Source organism: Harpia harpyja, chromosome 10 (genome assembly GCF_026419915.1).
Source record: "Harpia harpyja isolate bHarHar1 chromosome 10, bHarHar1 primary haplotype, whole genome shotgun sequence".
Lineage (NCBI taxonomy): Eukaryota > Metazoa > Chordata > Aves > Accipitriformes > Accipitridae > Harpia > Harpia harpyja.
In genome coordinates, this window is record NC_068949.1 from 45,231,756 (window position 1) to 45,254,255 (window position 22,500).

The following is a 22,500-nucleotide window of genomic DNA, read 5'->3' on the forward strand; positions in this document are numbered from 1 at the left end:
TGTTTATCAGGTAACTGATAAACCTGTGCCGTAGTTCATTAGTCACAAAGATCAAATTTGCCGAGGCGGAGGAGCTGCCTCCCAGCGCGTCGCATCCCATGGCGTCCCGTCGCCTCGCTGCTACCTGTTGGAATGTCCCTTCTCCATCGCTGCTCCTAGGAGCTGCTGGGCGAGGGAGGGCAGGGAGCGAGCGGCGACGGGGGATGACGAGAGAAAGCCGCCCCGTGCCTAACCAGGCCTCTCCAGCCTCATTTTTCATATACCGATTATCCCTCTCCTTCATCCTTTCGATGTGCTCATCATTTCTCCATCACAAGGGATCCTGGCTTCGTACACGGGGCCAAGCTCAGGAAACGGAGAAGATGATTGCAACCAGCATCCAAATAGCAGTAACGACATTAAAACAACTTCTCAGAACGCGCAATGATGTAATGCCGATAATACGGCCCTGATCATTTTTCTGGTTCCTAAACCTGCCAGGAAGGCTATCCTGTTTGCATTTCTCATGCCAGGCATCCCCACTAAAAAAGGTAATTGTGGTCTTATCCTTTTATTTGGCACAATCACGGGTACAAACGTAGCACGCTTTCTTACGATCCCGGTTTAATGAGTGGCTGGCTAATCCAGTAACTTTTTTACTGTCTAAAAATAGCAACAAAGGTTTAAACATTAGCAACTATGCAGTAGAAAGGGAAAAGCAATAAAAACGTTTAAATACCTACGTTTAATAAAGTGAAATTAAATCACTGTTTTTTCAGCTGCCACTTACAATACTTGCTTAGAAATAGACAATAGTCACAAAAATGCCTGCTGGCTTCTTTCTTCGCATTTTCGGTGCACATTTTAACCAAGAAATAGCCTGCACTTTACATTTTACCTCAGGAGTGGCAACCGTGGCTCGGAAGCCGGCCATGCATTCCTGCCTGCATTGTCCCGAGCGGACTGTACAGCACAAGGATGCTGCAGCACAGCAAAAGGACATTTTCCAGTCTTTTCATGCTGTGCTCTGAGGAGGAAAATTCTGGATGGACAGACAAACAGATGGACAGTCGGCCTCATGAATACTGCCCTGCTGCATATCAAAACTACAAGCAATTTACCACAGCAGTCCATTTTTCAAACGCGATTAGTTTGCGGCAACACTATTGACCAACGCTTGTTTGTCCAACGACTGGGGGTGAGTTACCGCTCCTCCGCGCCACGCCACGCCGAGGGCAGGGAGCTCCCGATTTCGGCGTGCCCGTGCCCGGGACCACGTCCTCCGTGCGGGTGCTTGGGGCTGGGGGGGCGAAGGGGTCAGTCTGCATTAACACCCGAGGATCCTCTATCGCTAACAGCCTGATTAGCTCTGGCAGTCCAATTAATTCAGGCCAATGGCAACTCCGTGTGTTTGCTTTCTCTTTTCCGAATGCTCGCTTTCTTCCCCGAGTTAACAAGCAAAAATGCATATCGGAAAAGCAGGCGGGATTGGCCCCAGATTATTCAAGGGGTTTTCTGGGCCGCTGCTTAGGACGCGGAGGAGCTCCTAGGACGATTTCAGGGGGCCGGGAGCGGGAGCCCTTTACGGCGAGGCAGAGCAGCGGAGGCTGGAGCTACTTTTATTGCTATTGTTTGTCTACAAATCTCCCCATGCCAAACAATGATGTTGTCCAAAGCGAGCTGTTTGCTATTAATGACTCATGAGTACAATAATGCTGCCAGCCCCCTACTAGGTGTTTTGTCAATGTACTTAAATTTCTAAAGTCTCAAACTGTTGCTATTTGTTTCCATCCATCCCCCAGCACTTTGCACAAATGTCTGTGGAGTACCCCGGCTCCAAAACCCTTCACTCTCAGCACTGACCTTTGTGCTCTGGAAACAATTACTCCTGGAAAGCCTGTCAATATCATTATTTTTACAAGAAATCAATACGCTTCACAAAGTTAATGGGGGATTCAGGCAGCAAGCGTTTACCTTCTTACTGTCAGTGGTGCAGCGGGCTGTGCTCTGGCACAGATGACAGATTCGCCTAGACACCGAGCAGACAGTAAGCAATGGGTGTAAAGGAAAAATAGGCTGCAAGCAGGCGTGGAAAACGTCAGCTTCTGCAGGCATCTATGCTCTAACGAGCCAAAGATGTCAGCCTCTTGTAGTGTCCACTCTGGAGCAAGCAAAGAATACAGGGAGCTAATGAAAGGGGGATTAGGAAACGGTTTCCACTTCACAAATAGAAATAAACCAGTTTGAAAATGCTGGGGTAAATATCTGTGGGTTCTCTAGCAAGGGGGTTCCTCTAGCAAGGATTGTTCAGGCAGCCGGAATTGCTGCTGCAAAAAATCACGCAGAAAAATACGTTCTACAAATTCAGTCTGTAGGTTGAATTAACCCCCTTTATTTCTTGGAGTTTAACTACAGTATGAGAGAAGTAAATTGTGCCATATTTAGCTCAGTCTCCTCTACAGAAGTAGAATGCCAGCCTAAGATACTTTGTATGCCCTGAATTTACAGCAAAAAAAAAAAAAAAAAAAGAAGGGAAAAAAAAAAGAAAGTGATCACCGTAATGCCTTTACTAGTAAGGATGCTATAGTTAGTCATTTTTATACTGGCTAATAAAAGACTTGTATTGTTATTTGAAGGGTATTTCTAAAATATTCACATAAGCTTTAACTAAGCTATCTATTTTTCGAAGGTATTATAATAAAAGTGTACTAAAATCACAGAAAATGCATTTTCAATGTGTTAAATGGAAACCAGAAAATATTTTAAGGAGTTGCCCATTACAAAACCTGCACTCACGAGGATGCTTCGGGCAACCCTCTGAGCCCACTACTACACAACCTTATCGTATTTGCTGTGTTTCGTATCACCACCACCCAGATGGGTTGCGAGCTGCACCAGAATGCCTCTTGTCAGCAGCCCCATGAACTATGCGATCGTACGGCAACAAGAGACGTGTTTTCATAGTAATATTTTTCTATTGCCCCAGTTTCTGCTCTTCTGCTGTTCGTTATCTGCATACAGGCTTGTCAGCGCCGCGGCTCGGAACAAGCCCTTCTTCTGCACAGCCCTGCCACAAAGCAGCTGCGCTAACGCGCAGGATCGCCTGCTCCTGACGTCACTCATTTTCATAGCTGAAATCTAGTAAAAATCAAAGCATCAACAGCATTGTGCTAGTAGCAGTCCTCTTTTTTCCAAAACAGAAGGAATGGCAAGTGTGCCGAGCAGCCCGGTGCACCCCGCTTCTCCAGCCTCAAAGGGAAGGGCCAGATGACTTCAACACATGGCGGGGGTTAAAAAATGCTCAGAAAATTTCTTCAGCTTCCCTCGCTGCTATCAACAGTTTGGAATTTACACTAGTGCTTTACATCATTACCCCAGTCGTTCACAGCTTTTAAAGGCTTTAATGCAAACCACATGCAGAACCAGGCCCTCCCCGCAAGCAGCGGTGGGCTGGGTGGGATGGGAACCGTCTGGGAGGGGAAAACCAACAAACAGATCTCTTGTCTACAAAGCACAACTCAACACATTTTTCATGCATTGTGGGCTTCTCCAGAAGCAGCAAGCTGTTTAAAAAAATACCTGGCCCAAATTGAGCATTTGCTTGACATGATGGAAAAGTGAGTGCTATTTTCTGTTATATTGCCCCTATTCTACATCGACAAGAATATATTTTTTTTGCTGTTCCCAACTGATTTCACAGTAGTGAACTCCGTTTATGAATTATCTGACACATTTCTTGCAATTCTTCTGACAACAGTGCTCAGTGGAAATTTCAAGGCACCTCTCTTCTGACAAGTAGAAATATCAATATTTGAATAAATTGTGGATTTTAAACTTCTCACTCTGATGCACCACAGCAAGGAAGACTGAATTTTTCTTTTACTGGGTCTAATCCCCTTGAGCCTAAAGGAAGAAATCTGTATGCAGCGTTTCATTACAAGAAAGCTGTACTGAGTGACATTTGAAGCACACATCTAAGTCGACCTGATGAAGTTTACTTCCTTCAAACAACAAATAGCAGCTTTGTATTATTTCCCCTTCTTGGGGGAAAAAAAAGCAAAAGCATGATGTCTGAGCAAAAAGCCGAAATGTTGATTCACAAATTGACAGGCCAATCTTTAAACAAATGTGTTTCTTGGGGGAAAAATGCAGCTTTGTTCAAGCTGAGCATTTTTCTTGTGCCTGACAGAAGCATTCCGGGGCTGATTAGAAGGAACTTGTTAGGGCTCCGTCTCAGACACTCTGACTCCACTTTTTAACAAGCATGCAAAGAAAACAACATAAAGATAACAAAACATTGTCATTACCATCTATGGGCTCTATTTGGGCCTTTTTTTTTTTTTCCTTTTTTTTTTTTTTTTTTTTAATGCTTACGCTCTGAAATGTCTCCCGGCTCATCTTGCGCCCAATCACGCCATCGCATCAGGCGCGTGGTATTTCGGGTTCGGTGCACGATGTCCTGCCCTCACCCCCGGGAGGTGCGGGGCTGCCCGGCGGGCAGGTGGGGGTCCCCTCCGCCCCCGGGCGCGCTGCCCGACACCCTGCGAGGTCTCTGGCTTCAAAACGGAGGCAGGAGGGTGGACAGGCAGCGGCGCGGAGGGGCTGCGCGGTCCTCGTGCCGGAACCCTCTCTCTGCCTGGTGAGACCCGCTCCGCTCGCCTGGTACGCTAATGGACATTATCAAATAACCGCTTGATAAATTACTTATCGTAGCTGCCAAGCAGTGCCAGGGCTGTCCTCAGATTTCCTGTAACTCTTTGTCCGAAGGGTTTTGCATGCCAAAGCCAGTCAACTGGTCTCCGTTCGTCCTCTCGCAGCCAGGAGAAGAACAAGTGATGAGTCTGTTCTTGACGGCTTTACCCACGGAAGTCTTCTTCCATCATAAAATAATCCTGGCTGAAGCGTATTGGAAAATTTGTCTTAGCAAAGACATCTATCTTACTGCGGGCTGCAGTTCGGGACGCTGTTTTCAACAGGACAATATATGCCAATTCCACGGTTATGAGGAGCTACGCGACGCCACTGTATTTACAGGCTCCCTCTCATACACACTGCACCTCCAAAACTCTTAGTAGCAATAATTAAAATAGTATCTAAGTTGAAATAAAACAAGAGGGAACAAGTATGAAGATCTGATTAGAAAGATTTCTCCCCACGTGATACTCGCTATCAGCCCAGTCTGTTGAGTGCAGATACCCAGAGGACATGGGCGCTCCACAGAAGGAGGAGCGTTACCTGAAGGGACAACGACACAGAGACGACAGTCAAGAGAGGTCAGGCCTACAAAAATATTTTAATCCAGAATATTTTACTGCAGTCATCTGTTACCTAGTTCACACTGGTGGAAGTACGAAATCTGTCCAAAAAATTTTCCACTGCGAGCAAAGGCAGTTTTGCGGGATGCTTAAATGAAGTAGGAGAGCAGCTAGAATTACTGAACAGAATAACATGGCCCCTAATCTGTGTGCGTGACCGTGGATGGCCGCATCACGGTGTTCGCGTTTGGTCCCGGATTGCTGTAATCCGAGGGACAGGGACAGGGACAGTAACACGTGGGTTGGAAAGAGCGAGGTGTGGAGGGAGAGCCAGTTCCAGGCACTGGCAAGGACCACTTGTTTCGGGCACAGAGCGGCAGACAAGCTGCTGGGATGCAGAAGATGTGCAAGAAAAGCAAGAAAGATCTGGCTCATCAGGGCAGATGCCGTGGTTAGAGGCACCAGTGGCAAATAGGGAGGCGTGAAGGTGCGGGTGAAGATACAAGAAAGGAATTTAGTTCTAAGGAGGCATCTCAGGCCCAGAGCAGCTACCCAGGGCCGTGCGGGAGGATTCCCTCTGAACACGGCTGCAGGTGGGATCCCAGGGCAGGACCTCCCGTGGGAACGCCGCAAAGAATAAAGAGTGCGACCAAACGGCAGCCCTGGCCCTAGCGCGATGGAAACCTGTCACGCCCTTGTCTGAAACCCCTTCGTTACAGCTGAAATATGTGTGGGAATACCTGAACTATAAAAACATGTTTCCGATGTGAAACAAAAATTCAGGTCTTGTCTTCCACTTGAAAATTGGCATGAACGTTTCCTGGTGGACCAGGGCAGATATGCTGGTGCCACTGTAAATGAAAAATGACGCTATGGGGAATTTCTCATTACGTCAGACACACCTGCACTCTATTCAGCAGACCTCGGACTTCTTCTCTTGTTCAGTCCCTAAAGTGGCTCGGGGCCAGCCTGACACTGACCTATCTCTGCAGATGGAAGGTAATCTTTTACAAAAAAACCCAAACCCTGAGTACTTTGCCACTGCGATTTTTTTTTTTTTAATAATTTTAAAAAGAAAACACAAACCAGTACCTATGCACTGTTTGGTTCAAAAATTCTCAAAGCTATTGAATTTGTTAGGCTTCCATTAATTTTTATTTTCACTGTCATATAGTTCATCAGACCTTATTCAGTTATACAGTTCTGTTGAATGAGAGGGCTGATAAACTACTGGTGTTTTGCACATGCCTCTTTCCAGGAACACTCTCTTGAATGTTTCTGATAACTTCAAGTTAGGGTAAAACATTTAGAGTCATCTGCTTAAGTTTATACTGTCAACTTGCAGATGTTTTTCTGTACCTTTCTGCCAGATTTCCATTAAGATTTATGTTACTGAAAAATATTGTTGCTTTAAAACCATATATTTAGGTACTCACACACTAATTTGTAAATATAATGCAAATGATCATGATCATGTTCTTTTTTCCTTACATCAGTGCAAGTATTTACCTTGCGTATTTTTACCCTTTTCTTTTGTATCTCCCCTTTTCTCCCAATTGCATACACACACAGAGGAGAGGAAAAAAAGCTTCTCCGCTCATGTGGTGGGAACGGGAGCAAGTTCTCCAGCAGAGATGTTTCACAGAAAACACTTTTATCCACTCTGAGTCCTATTCTGAGGAAAGCAGCAACAATCCAGCTCACCGAAATCACCTTGGAAGGCACAGGCTGTGTTCAAGAAAATAGATAAGCAAGCCTGCTCTGCTTAGCAAAATAACAGTGCTATATTCTAGTTAAAGATGTGTACGTTTATGGAGACCTGTTATGAAATGCAACAAAATTTTTCTTTGGAGGGGAAAAAAAAATGGATAATTGAAGTCAGAAATGGGTCTTTTTTCTCTCAGCTTTATGCAAGACAGTAAAACTTGTGTAAAATCAGTGTAACTTAATTGACTTTCCAATGCTAATTTATGCTAATGGAGGTTCTGGTCCATAGTTTTCACCTGGGAACTCAATAGCAGTGAGTGATGGCTCCAATTAGTCATTATAATTGTGAGTTGCTAAAGCTAATATTAGTAGAACTGCATGACATTCTGGGTATCTCCCCAAACTTTTCTGATAATAAGCACTGTTCCACACAGCTGGATCATATTTAGCTGCAAATGTGTCTCAGCTGGGTTTCGCAGTCTTTTGGGTCATCTGTAAGCGTTTGTAGAGTGGTCTCCTTTATCAAAAAACACCGGTGAGTACCCACACGTCCCAGCCCAATGGTAGATACAACTGGACAAATATTTGATGGCTGCTCCCCACACTAGGCAACTGTTTAATATCCAGACGTATATCAAATGGCTAGCTGGATATTTTATCTGATGAGATCCATGTTGGATGACTAATTCAGTCTGCACCTGCAAACAATCAACTGTCTTTCCTCTTTGACATTTTGGGTTCGGCCTGAAGAGCAATCTTTGTCTATTAGGTACAGTCAAGACTCTCAGTATTTTACAGTAAGGTCTCCACGCTCTCTGGGGTAACTGTAATGCCTCTGAGATTCTGGGACAACTTCAAGTATGTTAAAGGAATTCAAATACTTTTATTCAAATGAATAAAAATAAATAAATTATCTTCATGGTATTTTTCTGTCTTGATTAGTTTGATATGAAATTTTACATTGTCCCTAAATGTTCACGTTCTGCAATGATGAGAATTTCAAATTAAAAATACTCAGATGTATTCATAAGACCCAGTTTAACAGATGAGTAAGTTCAACAGATGAGTAAGTAACAGGTGGAAACGTTGGCACCTAATCTGAGCCAGGATTTCTGGGACAGATAAATGTCTCTGGATATCTGTACGACTCAGCAGTGAAGAAGCTGATAATGGTTTGATGACAGGCATGAGATGTAATTTGCAACTTTAGCTTTCCAAAGCTCTCTTTCCATTGAGATGGATGGGATAGTTGCTGCTTCTCAGCGCTACTGATTCAGGACGGCTGCACACTCAGGCAGGCATCACTACGCTCCTTTCTGCATAGATAGCATTTTGATGGTTTTTTTCACACTAGACTTAAAAAGAGGTCCAAACTAATCCTTCAGGTATGATTTCTTTATTAACTAGAATTAAGTCTTGACCCAATTTTAAGGAGGCATCTTTGGAAAGATGCTTTGTTCTAACTTGTTTACCCTTTGAAGTAGGTTCCCCACTCTCTGTGTCTAGAAAATGTGTTTTCCTTTAACATAAACAGATGGAAAATGTATGAAATGTATGTATCAACTGTATGCATTTTTCTTTTTGCATAGAGCTCAGCATTACCACCATTCACTAACAAAAGCAGAAATCATTGTTAATGGAAGAGGGTTTTACACCACGACAAATAGGCCAATTTCGTCCTTTATGCAAGACTGTGAAGTGAGTATATTTCACATTACTACAAACTACCGCAGTTTTCAAGCCATCATCTCCACAGATAGTAACAGGCTGTTGTTTTGTGCGATACTTCAGTGTGTGCCTCGCTTTCAGGAGTAAGAACCTATCCAGGGAGTTTAATTAAAGTACGGAGAGTAAAAAAGAGAGAATCAACTTCAGCTCATTTGAAATAATTTGCTGAAAGGCTTTCTTTAATTCAAGCTGCAGCAAATTTAGCTTCTCTGGTGAACATACCAACCACCGCACGGCGCAGGGGTGATGGCTCATGAGCAAGGAACCTGTGCTGGGCACGCCATCCCTTCCTGCAGCAGGAGGAAGGCAGGTCAGGCCACGTTTGCAGCAAACTCAGTTATTTGGCAGTTGGGTGCGAGCAGCCAGGCGCCCAAGCTGGATGCAAGACTTCCCTCTCTGAAGTCAAACCCGTATCACTCTGTGCGTTCCTTCTCAAGAGCGTTAGCCAAAGACAACGTTTTCTGTCCTTTGAGGAGCATCACCTACAACTTCATCCAATGCTTTAGTCCCATCCTCTGTCCTTCACCTGTGATGAAGTTTTAGAAAGGACTTCAGAACATCTCCACTTCTAAGTTACAGGGTTTTTTCTTTGTTAAAATAAAAATCTAAAGCTAAAACCTAAAGATAGAGCCTAGATTAATTAGCCATGCCTTTAGACATGTGAGTTAATAATAGCTGAAGAACAGATCTTCCCAAGAAACAACCTGCTTAAGCTGGAAACTGAGGGCTGCGCTGGGTATCTTACATAAAAGTTCGTATCACACAGGCTACAAGAACGAGTAGGCTACATACCCACTATGGTTTGAGATGATGTATTAATACAAAGGATAAAATAATACTACAAAGTAAAAAAACAGAAATCACGATATTGATCATTTCAGTGGACCTGTTGTTTTTACAGGGCAGAAGAATACAACACAGAACCTGTGTTATACACGTAACTTATTTACAGGTTATTATTTAGGTGCACTTTTGTACAGCAATGAAAGAGGAACTGATTTCCTTCTCAGAGAGTTGTTTTGGAAACAGTTGTGCTGGCTTTAGGAAAAAAAAACTTGATAGGGGGATGCTCAGGGTTCTCCATATTAAGGGACACTCTGAAATTACCTAAGGCTTTCTCTAGGGTTGTTCCAATATGTCAGAAGTATTTATGTTGCCAGAAAGCTGTAAGTCAGCTGTGGAAAATGTAGCAATGAAATTCTTCGAGAAAGGACAAGAAAGAATGACAAAATAAAGAGGAACAATAGTAGGCATCTGCCACAAACCGCTTGATTTGGAGAAGAACAAGAATGTTCCATCTCTCAGCACACTGTAATTGCAGAATACTTTTAACCACTGTAAGATCTGCAGCAGAAGAGGTACAACTAAGTGTTAAGGTTCTTCATTTTTATAGAGGATAATTTTATGTTGCTAGAAATAAAGATTTAATTTTTGTCCACAAGGACTTTTTCCCTGGAAAGCATTAACAATAAGAAAAGAGAAGGTTCTATTCTTAGCTTATTTTGGCAACTAATCCAATTAGCAGCAGTAGTTGATTGGACAGCCAACCAACTGAAATGAACTTGCCTATAAATCTTATCTTTTAATAACTTCAGCAACTTCCTTGCATTTATTTTTTCTCTGTCTTTTTTAGAATTCATGGTTTCCTGGTTACCTCCCAGTATTTGAGACCCTCTGTAGCTCTTTTTTGATTTTCCTATCTGACTGCTGGCAATATGTGACATTGGTGTCACCTTCTATTTGGAATAGGGTACTTAGCAGAACGGGAGAACAGATAGCCCAGGACCTTTTTGATGGGAACCAGTCCTATTCATCGTTTCTTCTTCCCCTTCCATTTGTATCTGCACGCAGTGGTTGGTCCTCTGACTCAGCATAACTTTGCTGCCTCTCCCCTTTGCTTCTTCTCAGCTCCCTTTCTTCTGCTACTTTTCGTCCGTTATCCCAAGCCCAGGCTCAATTTCTCTCCATCTTCCTTTCCAACTTTGTGAAAACAACTATTTTCCAATGTTGATCCTTCCTTAAAGGATGCCTACCTGTTGTGTAGTCCCTCCTATTCTTCCTGAATACTCAGACTAAACAACAAGGTGTCAGAGCAGTTTTTCTTCAACAGGCCCTCAACTAGGGAGAAACTAATTAATTAGCTGAGAGAGTTTCTCTGGGAGTAAGAGCAGAGGAATGTGTTCCCACTAGGCTCTCCCACTCTGCATTTTAGATAGGATGCAAGGTTCCCCAGCCTTATCACTTCTCTCCTGTGAACAAATAAATACCTGGTAAATTCTAGGGATCCTTTTCTTTAGTTGCAGTCCACAGCTAAGTTTGATAAGGTCTCTGCAGTTGATTTGAATGTTTCAAAGCCACAGATGTCCCATGGGCATAGGAAAATCATATCTAGGTTTTTCTTAAGAATGTGGAAAGTTGCATGAAGGACCTTATTTTACACCCTTACCATCCACTGTTAGATATTTTGTGATTATGTAGCTAAAATGACTTTCTTTACAAGACCATTCTTCATATATTTGAAATGAATAAATGATTAATTAAAGATTTTTTTTTAATCACCCCCTCTCAAACCTTGTTGATAATGTTAAAAATTGTGAAAAGGATAAGTCAGGAGGTTGAAAGAAAGATGGCTATGGTAATTAGCTACCCTCTGTATGCCACCTTAACCCTCCCTCAGCTGATAATTCTAGCCAGGTCTACTTACACCACAATTTTTATAGGTGGTGATTAATTCTGCATGGCTCATTTTTCGGTGCCTGACTTGCAACCCCAGACTAGAATTTGTGCATATTGCTACAACTGAAGTCAATGATAGCAGTGTGTTTTGGAGATACAGAATGCACATTTATGTGTATGTGCATTGTACAGAATGCATGTGCATGTACATATACCTAAATGTACATACATGCTACACAGGCTATGAAAAATTGGATCTTAGACTTCTCCTGCGCAGCACTTACAGATACATTTAGCTACTTAATTCTTAATTTCTCTGTGCTTCAATTTCCCATTTCGAAAGCAGGAATACTTCATGTGACAAGGACATTGTAGAAGTAAATTTCTATTGCAGCCCTACACAACAGTGATGAGCTCTGTGAGATGGCTCAGGGAGAAATTTTGATGGGGGTTTTTTTGAGGCGAGACTTGAATAACATTCAATAACTAAAAGGCATAAGAGGACCACACACTGAACAATGACAGAAAAAAATACTGAATAGTACTGAATGAGGTAGGGATCATGTGTGTGGGGGGAAATCCTGTTTCTGATTATGGAACTAAACCCAATATCCTTATGCATATGTGGGAGTCCAACGAAAGCTTGCAGGGGTTACTTTTATTATATTTTTGTTTGCTTTACTTTTGAATGCTTGGCTTTGCAACCTTAATAAAGTTCTTTTAGTGTAATTGTTTATATGCTAAAAAGAAAAAGACAAGAGAGAAACTAGGCCCATTAGTAAATGAGGAAAAGGAAAAGACTAATGACAATTCAGAAATAACTAGAACTGATTCTACACTGGGGATCTGCCCCAGTTACAGCCTTCAGTGGCCAGTCACCAGCACACCACCACCAGCACAAATCCAAAAAGCAAATAAGGAACTCTACTGCAACTGTAGTCTGCGCTGCAACAAGCAATTTATTTTTTAATTTCTATTTTATGTTTTGTCTGCCAAAACTTGTATTTTGGGTGGGAGGTAGGCTGTATCGGTGCTCATTAATGCCTGAAATTCTCACTGAGAAGGTCAAATGCACCCTTAAAAATGAGGAAGTTCTACTTTTTGCAGGAGAAAAATTGTACAGATAGTAAAAAAGATATGTATAAGCAGCTATTAAAAGGTAATGTATACAGAGTGGCTAGTATGGATATGCATGCCATATGCATTATTTAGTAAACTGAATGTGCAGCCAGTAGCTATTTTGGAATTAAGGAAGAAGGGTGACGATGGTAGGAAATTAGCACAAGGTGAAGAAGTTGATTCTTGATGAAGGATTAAAACAGCTAAACAGGTGTTTACTTGGCTCAGTGACAAACAAGAAGGTGTCTGTAATAAATATCTAAAAGAAAATAAAGAAGCAGTGGCTACACAGTGAGGAAAGTAGGTGTTACAACAGAAGGACAAAAGGAGAAAAGAAGAAAGGAAAAAAAAGCAGAGAAAGATGCAGGACAATACTTGGACAGTGAGCTGTCTGGGCGGTGAAGCAGTCGCAGAAGGGAGATGCGCCGCTTAAGACACCTAAAATTGAGCTGCACAAACCCCCAGAAAAATGTGCAAGCAGGAGCTGCTCAGAAGGGACCCTGCGGCAAGGGCAGCGGGTGCCAGCACCCGTCTGCTCTCACCGGAGCAGCTGCCGGCTCTTCCATCTCCCTCTTCCACAGCAGAGCACATTTCCACGCTGCTCCCAGGCGCCAGACCGTGGGCATGGGCTGCGGCTGCGTGAGGGGCAGCGGGGCTGGTGCGTTCCAGGGGCGACCGTGGAAGAAGGAAAAGGGGTGAGGTCAATAGAGATGCTGGGATCCATTTGCAGGACTACGGGATGACACCTTTGTTCATCAACAGCAATGTATTTATCGTAAAACCAGAAGGCTCAGTAAGGATGAGGGTTTCACAGTTTGAGTTCTAAAAAATCCCCCAATGAAGACAGACCCTGACATAAAATGTCCAAAAATATAATTAAGATGGAGAGTCAGTGAGCAACACAAGCAGTTCGTGGAGGTGGAAGAGGAGAAGGAGTGGGCCAGACAGGAGAGAGCAAGCAGAAAGCACAGCAGAGCTCCAGTTCTTCCCCTCCCTTTCCAAAGCAGCTCTGCAAGACCTTGCCTTCCTGTGGGTCTATGTAGCAACACTCCTCCCATTTTCTATTTTTCCGGATGCCAGGGACAGAAACACGTGCTCTAGGATATGTATCCCCAATCACTGCTTCCAGATCAAATTATATTTTTGCACACCATAGGAATAATGAGGAAGCCAGTATTCTTTCCTGGCTGATTCTCCTTTGGCATTGATCTGCATCTTGCTATAAACATAGTGATATGAACAAGGAGAGACAACTGAAAGAGAACAAATTAATGTTTTTAGAGGTTACATCCAGGACAAGGGGTTTTCATGTCTTGTACATGAGGAAGAACTCAAGAGTCTGCCCTTAAAATGTACACTAGCTGATTATGCCCATTGGCATCACTGGTACAACTGACATGCCAAAGAGAAAGGTAAGGCAAACACTTTGTAAGAATAAATACGACAAGTAAATTGCAAAGGCCGTGAATGCAAGGCAAGCCATTTGTATTTAATGCAAGGGGTAAGGCAGAGCCTGTGATGGCTCCTATGGTCAGAACAAGAGGTGAGTGAAGGTTCCCACTGCCTTTTGAGGCAGAAGAGGAAAATGATGAGAAGGATAAAGAAGGGAGATTGCCAAAAGCCTGAGTCCCAGGATAAGAATTCTTTCCTTTAATGAAAGAAAAAAAATATAAAGACGGTATTATGGGAGAAGACTTTGTCTGTGGCTTGAAAGTGATGTATTCAAAGACAGCTCTGCCACTGTGACACAAGTGACAGAGACCAGTTACAGCATCAGCAACATCATCTGAAACTTTTGAAGCTGATGTTAGCTTTTGCTCACATTTAGTTCAAGTCTAGTGCAAACCTTCTGAAAGAGAGATTCAATGGAGAGATTGAGGTATAGGTCTGCAGAGAAAAAGAAGTCAGAAGATGAGTGATAGACCTGTAAATCACCTCACAAGCCGATGGTTGTAGCTCTTTGGGTGAAGGAGACCACATACAAAAAGGACAAAACAGGACCAAACCCAAACGAAGCTTTATGAACAGGAAGGAAGACAAAGGAGAAGAGTCAGCACAGCACAGAAGACAAAATGCCAAAGACTAAGGAAGGAAAAGTTTGCTAAAAGAAGCCTATGACTGACCAGGACAGAACTGAAATGAAGTCGGATGACCATGGTAGTAAAGTCAAAAGACTGCTAAAATGTTAGGAGTGGAACAAAGACAACAGAATCAAGAGTGAAGGAAGAGAGCGGGTGGGAAAATACTGAAGCACAAGTATGCTGGGCAAAAAAAAGAAATGGAGAATGAGGGAGTACGGACAAAGACAAGATCAGACAGGGCCATATGGGGAGCAGGAGAGGGAGTTGGCAGCTCTTTATAACAGCTTTTTTAAAAGTGCATTAAAAATTTTAAGAAAGGAGGGGAAGAAAAGAGGGAATACGGTTGAACAAAATGAATGGAAGAAACAGTAAGAAGCACAAGAAAACAAATGTAAGGAATAAATAAATAGAGATAACCCTTGGCTCCAGGAGTAAGAGGAACAGGCCTGGGCAGACATTAGTAAGATCACTTTTTTTCCCTCCAGCACTACCGCAGTTATTGTACTATTACAATGTAATTTCTTATGCTACATAGAACTATGTAATGTAGCAAAATATGATTTGAGGACTGGACTGAAGATTGAGATTTCTAATTGCAGTACACTTAGGCTTAGAATGACAGTAATCGGAATATTTCCATGCTTCCATCACTTGCTTCAGAAAACACTACAGAAGAGTTTCACAGCCCTTTTCTCGACTTCCACCCTGTTGTCTCCTCTACTGAACACCACCAGGGTCACCTCCTGCTCATCCTGCCGGGAAGGGGGACACAGAAGCACAGGCTGTCACAGAAGCTGCTGCAGATCTGACAATGCCACTTAATGACTGGTTGCTCTAACTCTTTTTAAAAATAAAAAAGGCTTTCAAGGCACTTATTTGTCACATTCAGGGTTTACTTCCATAGCATTAAAGATCTGAAATTTCCTAAACACTTGGTAACAAAAGCACTGTAAATAAAAAAAAAAAATATGAAGTCATATACAAATAAATAATTGTGCCTCACTCAGCAAAACAGTAGTCCAAATGACAGGTTTTGAATGTTATATTGGTCCCTTGTGTAAATATTTTTTTTTTTTACAAAACTTAGGTAAAGAAAATCCCTCCTTCTAGGAAGGCTGCCCTACATTGCCCTAATTTCCATGCACGCCCTGATGACTTCGCTCCCTCCCTCCAATTGAGATTCAATAGGTGTAACTCAAAGCAGAAGGGACCCACAGTATAAGTTACAAAGCCATAAGCCAGGCACTGCCCACAGTCACAGCTCCACGGTAGCCACCTATAATGAACAACCCTTCAAGTTTGGGGAGCAATTAAAAAGAGCTCACACATTCCAGCTCTCACCTATAGCCAAGGCAACACCCTAACACACTTAGCCTAGTCTTTTTATTTTTTCAATTTCAGTATGTTCAGTGTACCAATAATGCTCTGATGCATTTCACTCTTGACTGGATACAGTGAGATTGCTAATCAGGATTACTTGATTCAGTCAACACTGATTTCAATAAAAAGACAAAAAAAATTATCATAAATATAGAGAAAGTGCTGGCGGCAGTGACAGGTGATTAAAATCTCATTCACTTGGAATCAGCCTGATTCATGGTAGTCGAATAGAGGAAGTCTTCATATCAGCAGCAGATGATTATTATCTCACTCACTCCAAGTCACTTCTGATTGCACATGCACACACAAATTGGCACAAAGTAGATTCATGAACAACAAATCATCATGCAGGGGTCTGACCTCCTTAAAATGAGGCTTTGTATAATAATTCTTCAGAAACAAGCAGATATAGGGTGGATAATGCTAATTTACGGAGTAGGCATAAGCAAGCAAGCTTGTATTAAACATTCAGTATGGAGAGGAAGTAAGCAGATGACAATAAATTCTCAGTATTAAGCTGAAATACTTCAGATTAATTGATTTGAAGTGCTATTTTCATCTGTTTAAAAACAACTCCAATCATCAAAATGAAGGAAGTTTTCAAAGTATTGCACCAAAGAAACAGTAAAAGATTCAAACTCCAGGTTTTCCCCACGTTTTAATTTAAAAAGTAAAACTTCTCTGAAACATGGGTTTTTCAGTCATGAGCATCTACCTGGCTATACTTGGAATGCACTTCAAGGCAAGGACAGATAAATTCAGTGCATTGGTGCATTTTCCTCTCTTGATTTCTGAATTCAAACTTTAACAGTGCTGACTAAAGGACAAAATGTTGGCCATCTAATTTTAATCCTTAACACCCGTTGCCACACAAAGACTGGCACAATTTCATGAGACTTCCAGTTTCTTTCTGTGGGAGGTCTGAAACAAAAGGAACCAAGCTGTTGGGAGATGGGAACGCTGCATCCCACTTGATGTTAGTTGTACAGCACTACTTGAACTACTGCTCAAGGAGCGACACCTGCCCACATAGGCAGGGTATTGATCATATATTAAATATTAAATAGGCATGCTAATGTTCGAGCTCTTTTCTTCAAAAGACACAAACAGCGAATGCTCTCACAGGTCACCAGAGAACTCAAGTCATGCAGCCGTGTAGTAGAAAGTAAATGACCATCTTAAAAATATGTCCAACTTATTGTGTAAAACAATATAATGTCCTTCCACCATTAATTGAGAATACTTGTAGATAGGTATATCTTAACTGCTTATGCTAAACACCCTTAAAATACTCAAAAATAGAGAACTAATATTGTGAACAATGAATTAGTACACTCTCCCCTGCCTCTACATAATGTAAAGTATCCTCTCACAGCTACACAATGACAGCAAGTGTTGGACAGAAAAGCTTATGCAGAATGAAGTTAAACAATTACATGTTTTACTGCTAGTTTGAAAGATTTTTTTGGATTGACAGTGCAATCAAACACAGTAGCAGTGCCAATGTCAAAGTGCAAGTCAATATCTTAGTTAGATGTTGTCTAATAGAAATGAGTAACAGCAGTTGAAGGCGAGGGAAGACTCACTTGTATCCAAGGATCTGGCTTGTGTTCCAAGCAATTAAAGACTGTTGAATCAATGGGGGAGAAAGCAAGGCGAGATGTTATTTAGTATGGCCATGGCTCATAAAATCAACCTGTTGAAGGATGGAGAAAGGGAGAACTTTGGGGTGGTAACCAGTAAAAGCCCGTTTCAGTCATCTGGCTTCTGTCAGGCTGACAGAGCAGGAGCTGGGGAGTTAAGGAAGTGACCCAGTAGTCCCAACACTAAGGAGAGATAATGCTCAATTCCCTGCAGTGTCTGCATCTGATAACCCAATTATCCCCAGTCTATTTTCTCAAAGTCTCTTTGAACCTGTGACCCACTACAAACAAAATGTATTTGTGTTGTTCTTAACTGCTAAACTCTGAAACAACAAAGGACTTGTGGAGTAGTTGCCAACTTGCGTATTTCTTTAAGGTCTACAACAATCATATTTAAATCAATCCAGCGTATTATTTTTAAATGTGGTAGTTTTTAATCTGAAAGAAGTTGAATGGCAAAAGTGATTAAAATACACTGGTTAGGATTAAAACCCTTCTTACTCAGCCAGTAGAAATACATGAAGCCAGGAAAAACTCTGCTAGAGTATTTAACATAAGTTAGAACTGACACTGCTTGCTGTTATGCAGCAAATGTCAGTCCAGCTGCTTTTTATTTATTAAATAGCACTTTTATTTTGGACAAACACATCTACTTTGCTAACTACTTGCTGGTAGAATTTATTCCAGTATTTTTTTTTTTTTTCCAAAACCATTTTGTTCTGGAAGTGATAGTTTCTGCCAGGAAAAAAGTTTCAGCCCCTTACTAAAAAGCAGTGCTTCTCCAAGGCTGCTATTACTGCAGCAATTAACAGACACCATGGCTTGCTGTTACATTTATTCATCTATTACTGTTTCGCCTGTGTTGTCTTTCTTCAATATGAACTGGGTTATCTACATTTTTGTGTACATCATGCTGTCATCTGGAGGAATACGCAGGTATACATATTAAGGAGAAGAACACATAGAATTTATACCTGCAGTTAATTAAGGCTGTGATTATTTGGAAGCTCAAATAATGTCATGCCAAAACAGAAGCATCTTTCCACAATCAGAACCCAGGAGGGCCAAGTAATCTGAAAATTATACTGCAGGAATCATAGGTAATCAGTAGGCTAGTTCATCACAACAGGGCAAATTAGGGTAGAGTTATTTTTGCTGACTAGAACCTCTCCTGAAATCACAGAAAAATGCAATGAAAAACGCAAGGTTGAACCAATGGTGCGTCATGGCTCAACGTGCAAAGAGCTGTGGCAGAAAGACAACGAGGAGGAGATCACCGTTTCCCATTTCGTAAGTCAAAATTATTCTGAAGTTTAAATGATACATAAACGGGAGTATTTGAACACTAGTTGGGCATAAATATTACTTAGTGTAAATTATATTGAAAAAAAACCAAACGGCTGCACTTTGTTTCAATAAACACGCATACATTGAATGACCCACATAGACATGCTAGCACACAAAATAAAATTTTATATTACCTTCACAAGCCGGATCAATTGTTAATTCTACCATATGCTCAAGCATATTCTGTTACATTACTGTCTTCAGAAAAGCTCGCGGAATAGGAGGGAATGTGTGAAAACATGCATGCTGTGCCAGTAAGTAGTTATTTTATGTTTGTAATTTTAGTTTTACTGACTTTGGGCCTAATCCAGTACGGAGAGCCACAGCAAGGCTAGACTCGCACTCCTTCGTTAGAGCCGCGGCGAAGCACTTTGGGGCTACGCGGGCTGTTTGGCGTGGGGGAAATCCAACGTTCGCCGCCAGGACGTGCATCTCCCGAGGGGCCGGCAGGCGACCGGCAGCTCGGTGGCACAGGAGGGCGAGGGGAGGGCTGGTGGGACACGTAGGTCTTTTGGGGTCTTCTGGTGGCCTCCCCATACCTTCCTACGCACACAGCTGCTCTCAGAGCAGGCTTTCAGCCACGGCCCAAGCTAGCTTGACCAACAATATTCAGCAACCACCACCAGAGGAGACACCAAGCGATGCCTCTGAGAGTTACGTTAATGTAAAATAAAATTGTGCTATTGCTCGGCTAGTGGTCCGTTTGTGAAGGTGCACGTGATAACCAGACGCAGGACTGATCGTGCACACGTGCGTGTAGGAGCCCCCACCGTGGGTGTCCACAAGCCCCTCTTCCTCATCAGCTGGGGACAGTCAACCTGGCCAGCTTTCGGGGACGGACCACCCCAGCACCGCCTGCCGCCCTGCCCAGAGCTGCCCCCAGCACTGCGCCCGCCCCGGGGTCTCCTCCCACGCCCACAGCTCCCTTCTCCCAAGAAATCCTTTACATCCCACCGGGCTGAAGACCTGCCCGTACGCCCAGCCATGCCTGATGAGCCCGGCACGTGGTACGGGAAAGGTGAGCTGGCCACTACAGCGACCAAAACTCTCTCCCCTTCCAGGAGAGCCAGTTCTGGACGCTTCAACCCAATGAAGTAGAGGACAGACTTTTTAACAGGGCCTGTAGCGATAGGACAAGGGGTAATGGTTTTAAACTAAAGAGGGTAGATTCAGACAAGATATAAGGAAGAATTTTTTCACGCTGAGGGTGGTGAAACACTGGCCCAGGTTGCCCAGAGAGGTGGTCGATGCCCCATCCGTGGAAACATTCAAGGCCAGGTTGGATGGGGCTCTGAGCAACCTGGTCTAGATAAAGATGTCCCTGCTCATTGCGGGGGGGGGGGGGTTGGACAAGATGACCTTTAAAGGTCCTTTCCAACCCAACCCATTCTATGATTCCACAATTCTATAATGAATACTTAGAAGTGATCGAGGAGAACATGAAATTTCACAGTGGTACAGGAGCCGTGGGCTGCCCCTAGATCATGTAAAGGTATCATGTTGGAAAAGCTACAAGAGGCTCTCTAGTAGCCCAAAGACAGCACGCGGGGTAATTAATTTTACTTTCCACCATGGTTCAGCATGCCAGGGAGCTGATCTGCACAGGAAGGACAGCAGGGAAACCCGCATGAGCACAGCTGTCTGAATCATCCCGTAGACCTCCACAGGCAGGAATGGTGCAAGTCACGCTTAGCTCACTTCCCGGACGGCAGAAAACTTGCATACACAAAAGCAAAATAGCAGGTAATGAGATAGAAAGATGATTAAATGTATGACGTCTCCAATACCTTAACTCTTTCTGGGCTCTGGTCAAGTACAGTTGTTTACATGGCCATGTTTCTGCATCCTCAGCTTTAAAAAATGAATAAGAACAGTAGAAAGACTACTGTCTTCACGGTTGCATTCATTTTTCTGTCTGTCATAGAAATCTGGTCTTGTAAGCTGGATTTCCATAAGTAAATATGACTCTTATGCATAAAGAATGACATCACGCACATTTCAGATTGTCACTTACTGTCACATAAACCACCTCGGAGCTGCTGCTCCAAGACGCATTCACACCGAAGCAGCCAAAGCACAGCAGACCGAAATCTCCACAGAGCTCCACTGCTTCTACTGTAGTTACTGCAGCAACTGCAGTTTCATTTAAGAAATCTTAATGACATGCTCGAACACATTAAAGTCTGCATTTCTATCCTGTCATGTGTTCTTATTTTATTTTTCAGCTGCTTTGAAAGTCCTGCCTCAGTTTGGGGAACCGGAGGGGCCAACCGCTCCATTTTCCATGAAGATTGCATTACTCTTACCATAGTAGTTGCGGGGATTTTTCTGTGTTTGCTTATGAAATTTTCTCAAGCTTACTTCTCGCATTGGAATAGTCTTTGGGCTTTCAAAGTAAGTGCAAGTCTACCTTATTTAAAGTCATATTTAATTAATAGTTATTTATTGCATTTTTCTGCCTGTATACTGAAATGTACCCTGGGTAAATAAGACAGGTTTCTACATCCTTGCCCTAAATTGTGCTGCCTGAATCACGAGCAGTGATTTGGTAGACTCAGCGTGCTGCTAAAAAAGCAAACTATTTCTTCAACACAAACAAGCCCAGTCAGAGGAACCGAACGTTGCCAGACTGCTCTTCATTATGGCCACGTCTGACCCAGCACTCCCAGTTGGAGGGGATTCCAGCAGCTTTCCACAGACAAATAAACAGCAAATACTTATGGGGGACAGCCTTGTAGAACTGATTCCTTAATCAACAGTTAAAGAAGCAAATTGGATTTGCCCTATCACAAAAAAATTAATTCCAGATTGCAGCTATTGTCTTAAGTACAAGAGAGTTGTCTTGTAGGTTTGGCTGGATAATTTCATTTTAAAAGTATCTCTAAAATTTGCCATCCCACGGGGTTTGTGGTTTTCTCCATCATTATATAACTGTAAACTTCTGGATGTTAAAGATTGGATAATTTCTTTCAGATGGCCTGGCCTCCACAATACTTGGATGCTATGGATGAGAACCAATTAGTTGCCAGGAGTAACCAGCAAGGGTTAGAAACAAGACAAAATGCTAGAAAAGGCGTAACAAGTTTTCGATTGAATAATTTTTTCCTAGTTACTTAACACTTTCCATTCAGCCTTTTATTTAAATGCCTTGTAATTAGGCTAAAGAATATTTAATTTAACTTAGTTCAACACCACGCAAAATTTACTGTTAGCTTAGAGTACTTGTAAAAGAAGCGGTGACATGGATTTTCCTGATATCGTGCTTCATTTTCCCTTCCTTAGTACATATCACATTTTAGTAAACTCTAAATTTTTATTTATTTATTTTTAAGGTTTGGGCTTTTTTTGCTGTTGTATTTTTTTTAAGCTTTGGGCTCAGTTCTGTCCTCCTCCCGTGAGCTGAGCACCTTTTCGCGGCGGCTCGGCAGGGTCAGTGAGAGCGGGTCAGGTCCGGCTGAGCGATGAAGCAGGGCACCATGCCCACCCACGCTGGTGTCCCCCCGAGGAACCCAGGGCTCCACGCGTACCCGGCCCATAGCCAGGTAGGTGTCACCAACCACCGCAGCAGGTTTTTGAAGCGCTCCC

At 42.7% G+C, this 22,500-nt stretch overlaps 1 protein-coding gene across 16 annotated transcripts in view; it reads right to left on the reverse strand.

The window, feature by feature from the left end:
* Positions 1–22,500, reverse strand: part of EBF3 (EBF transcription factor 3) — a 123,072-nt gene that overhangs the window by 80,677 nt on the left and 19,895 nt on the right. The gene's annotated exons all lie outside the window — the stretch shown is intronic.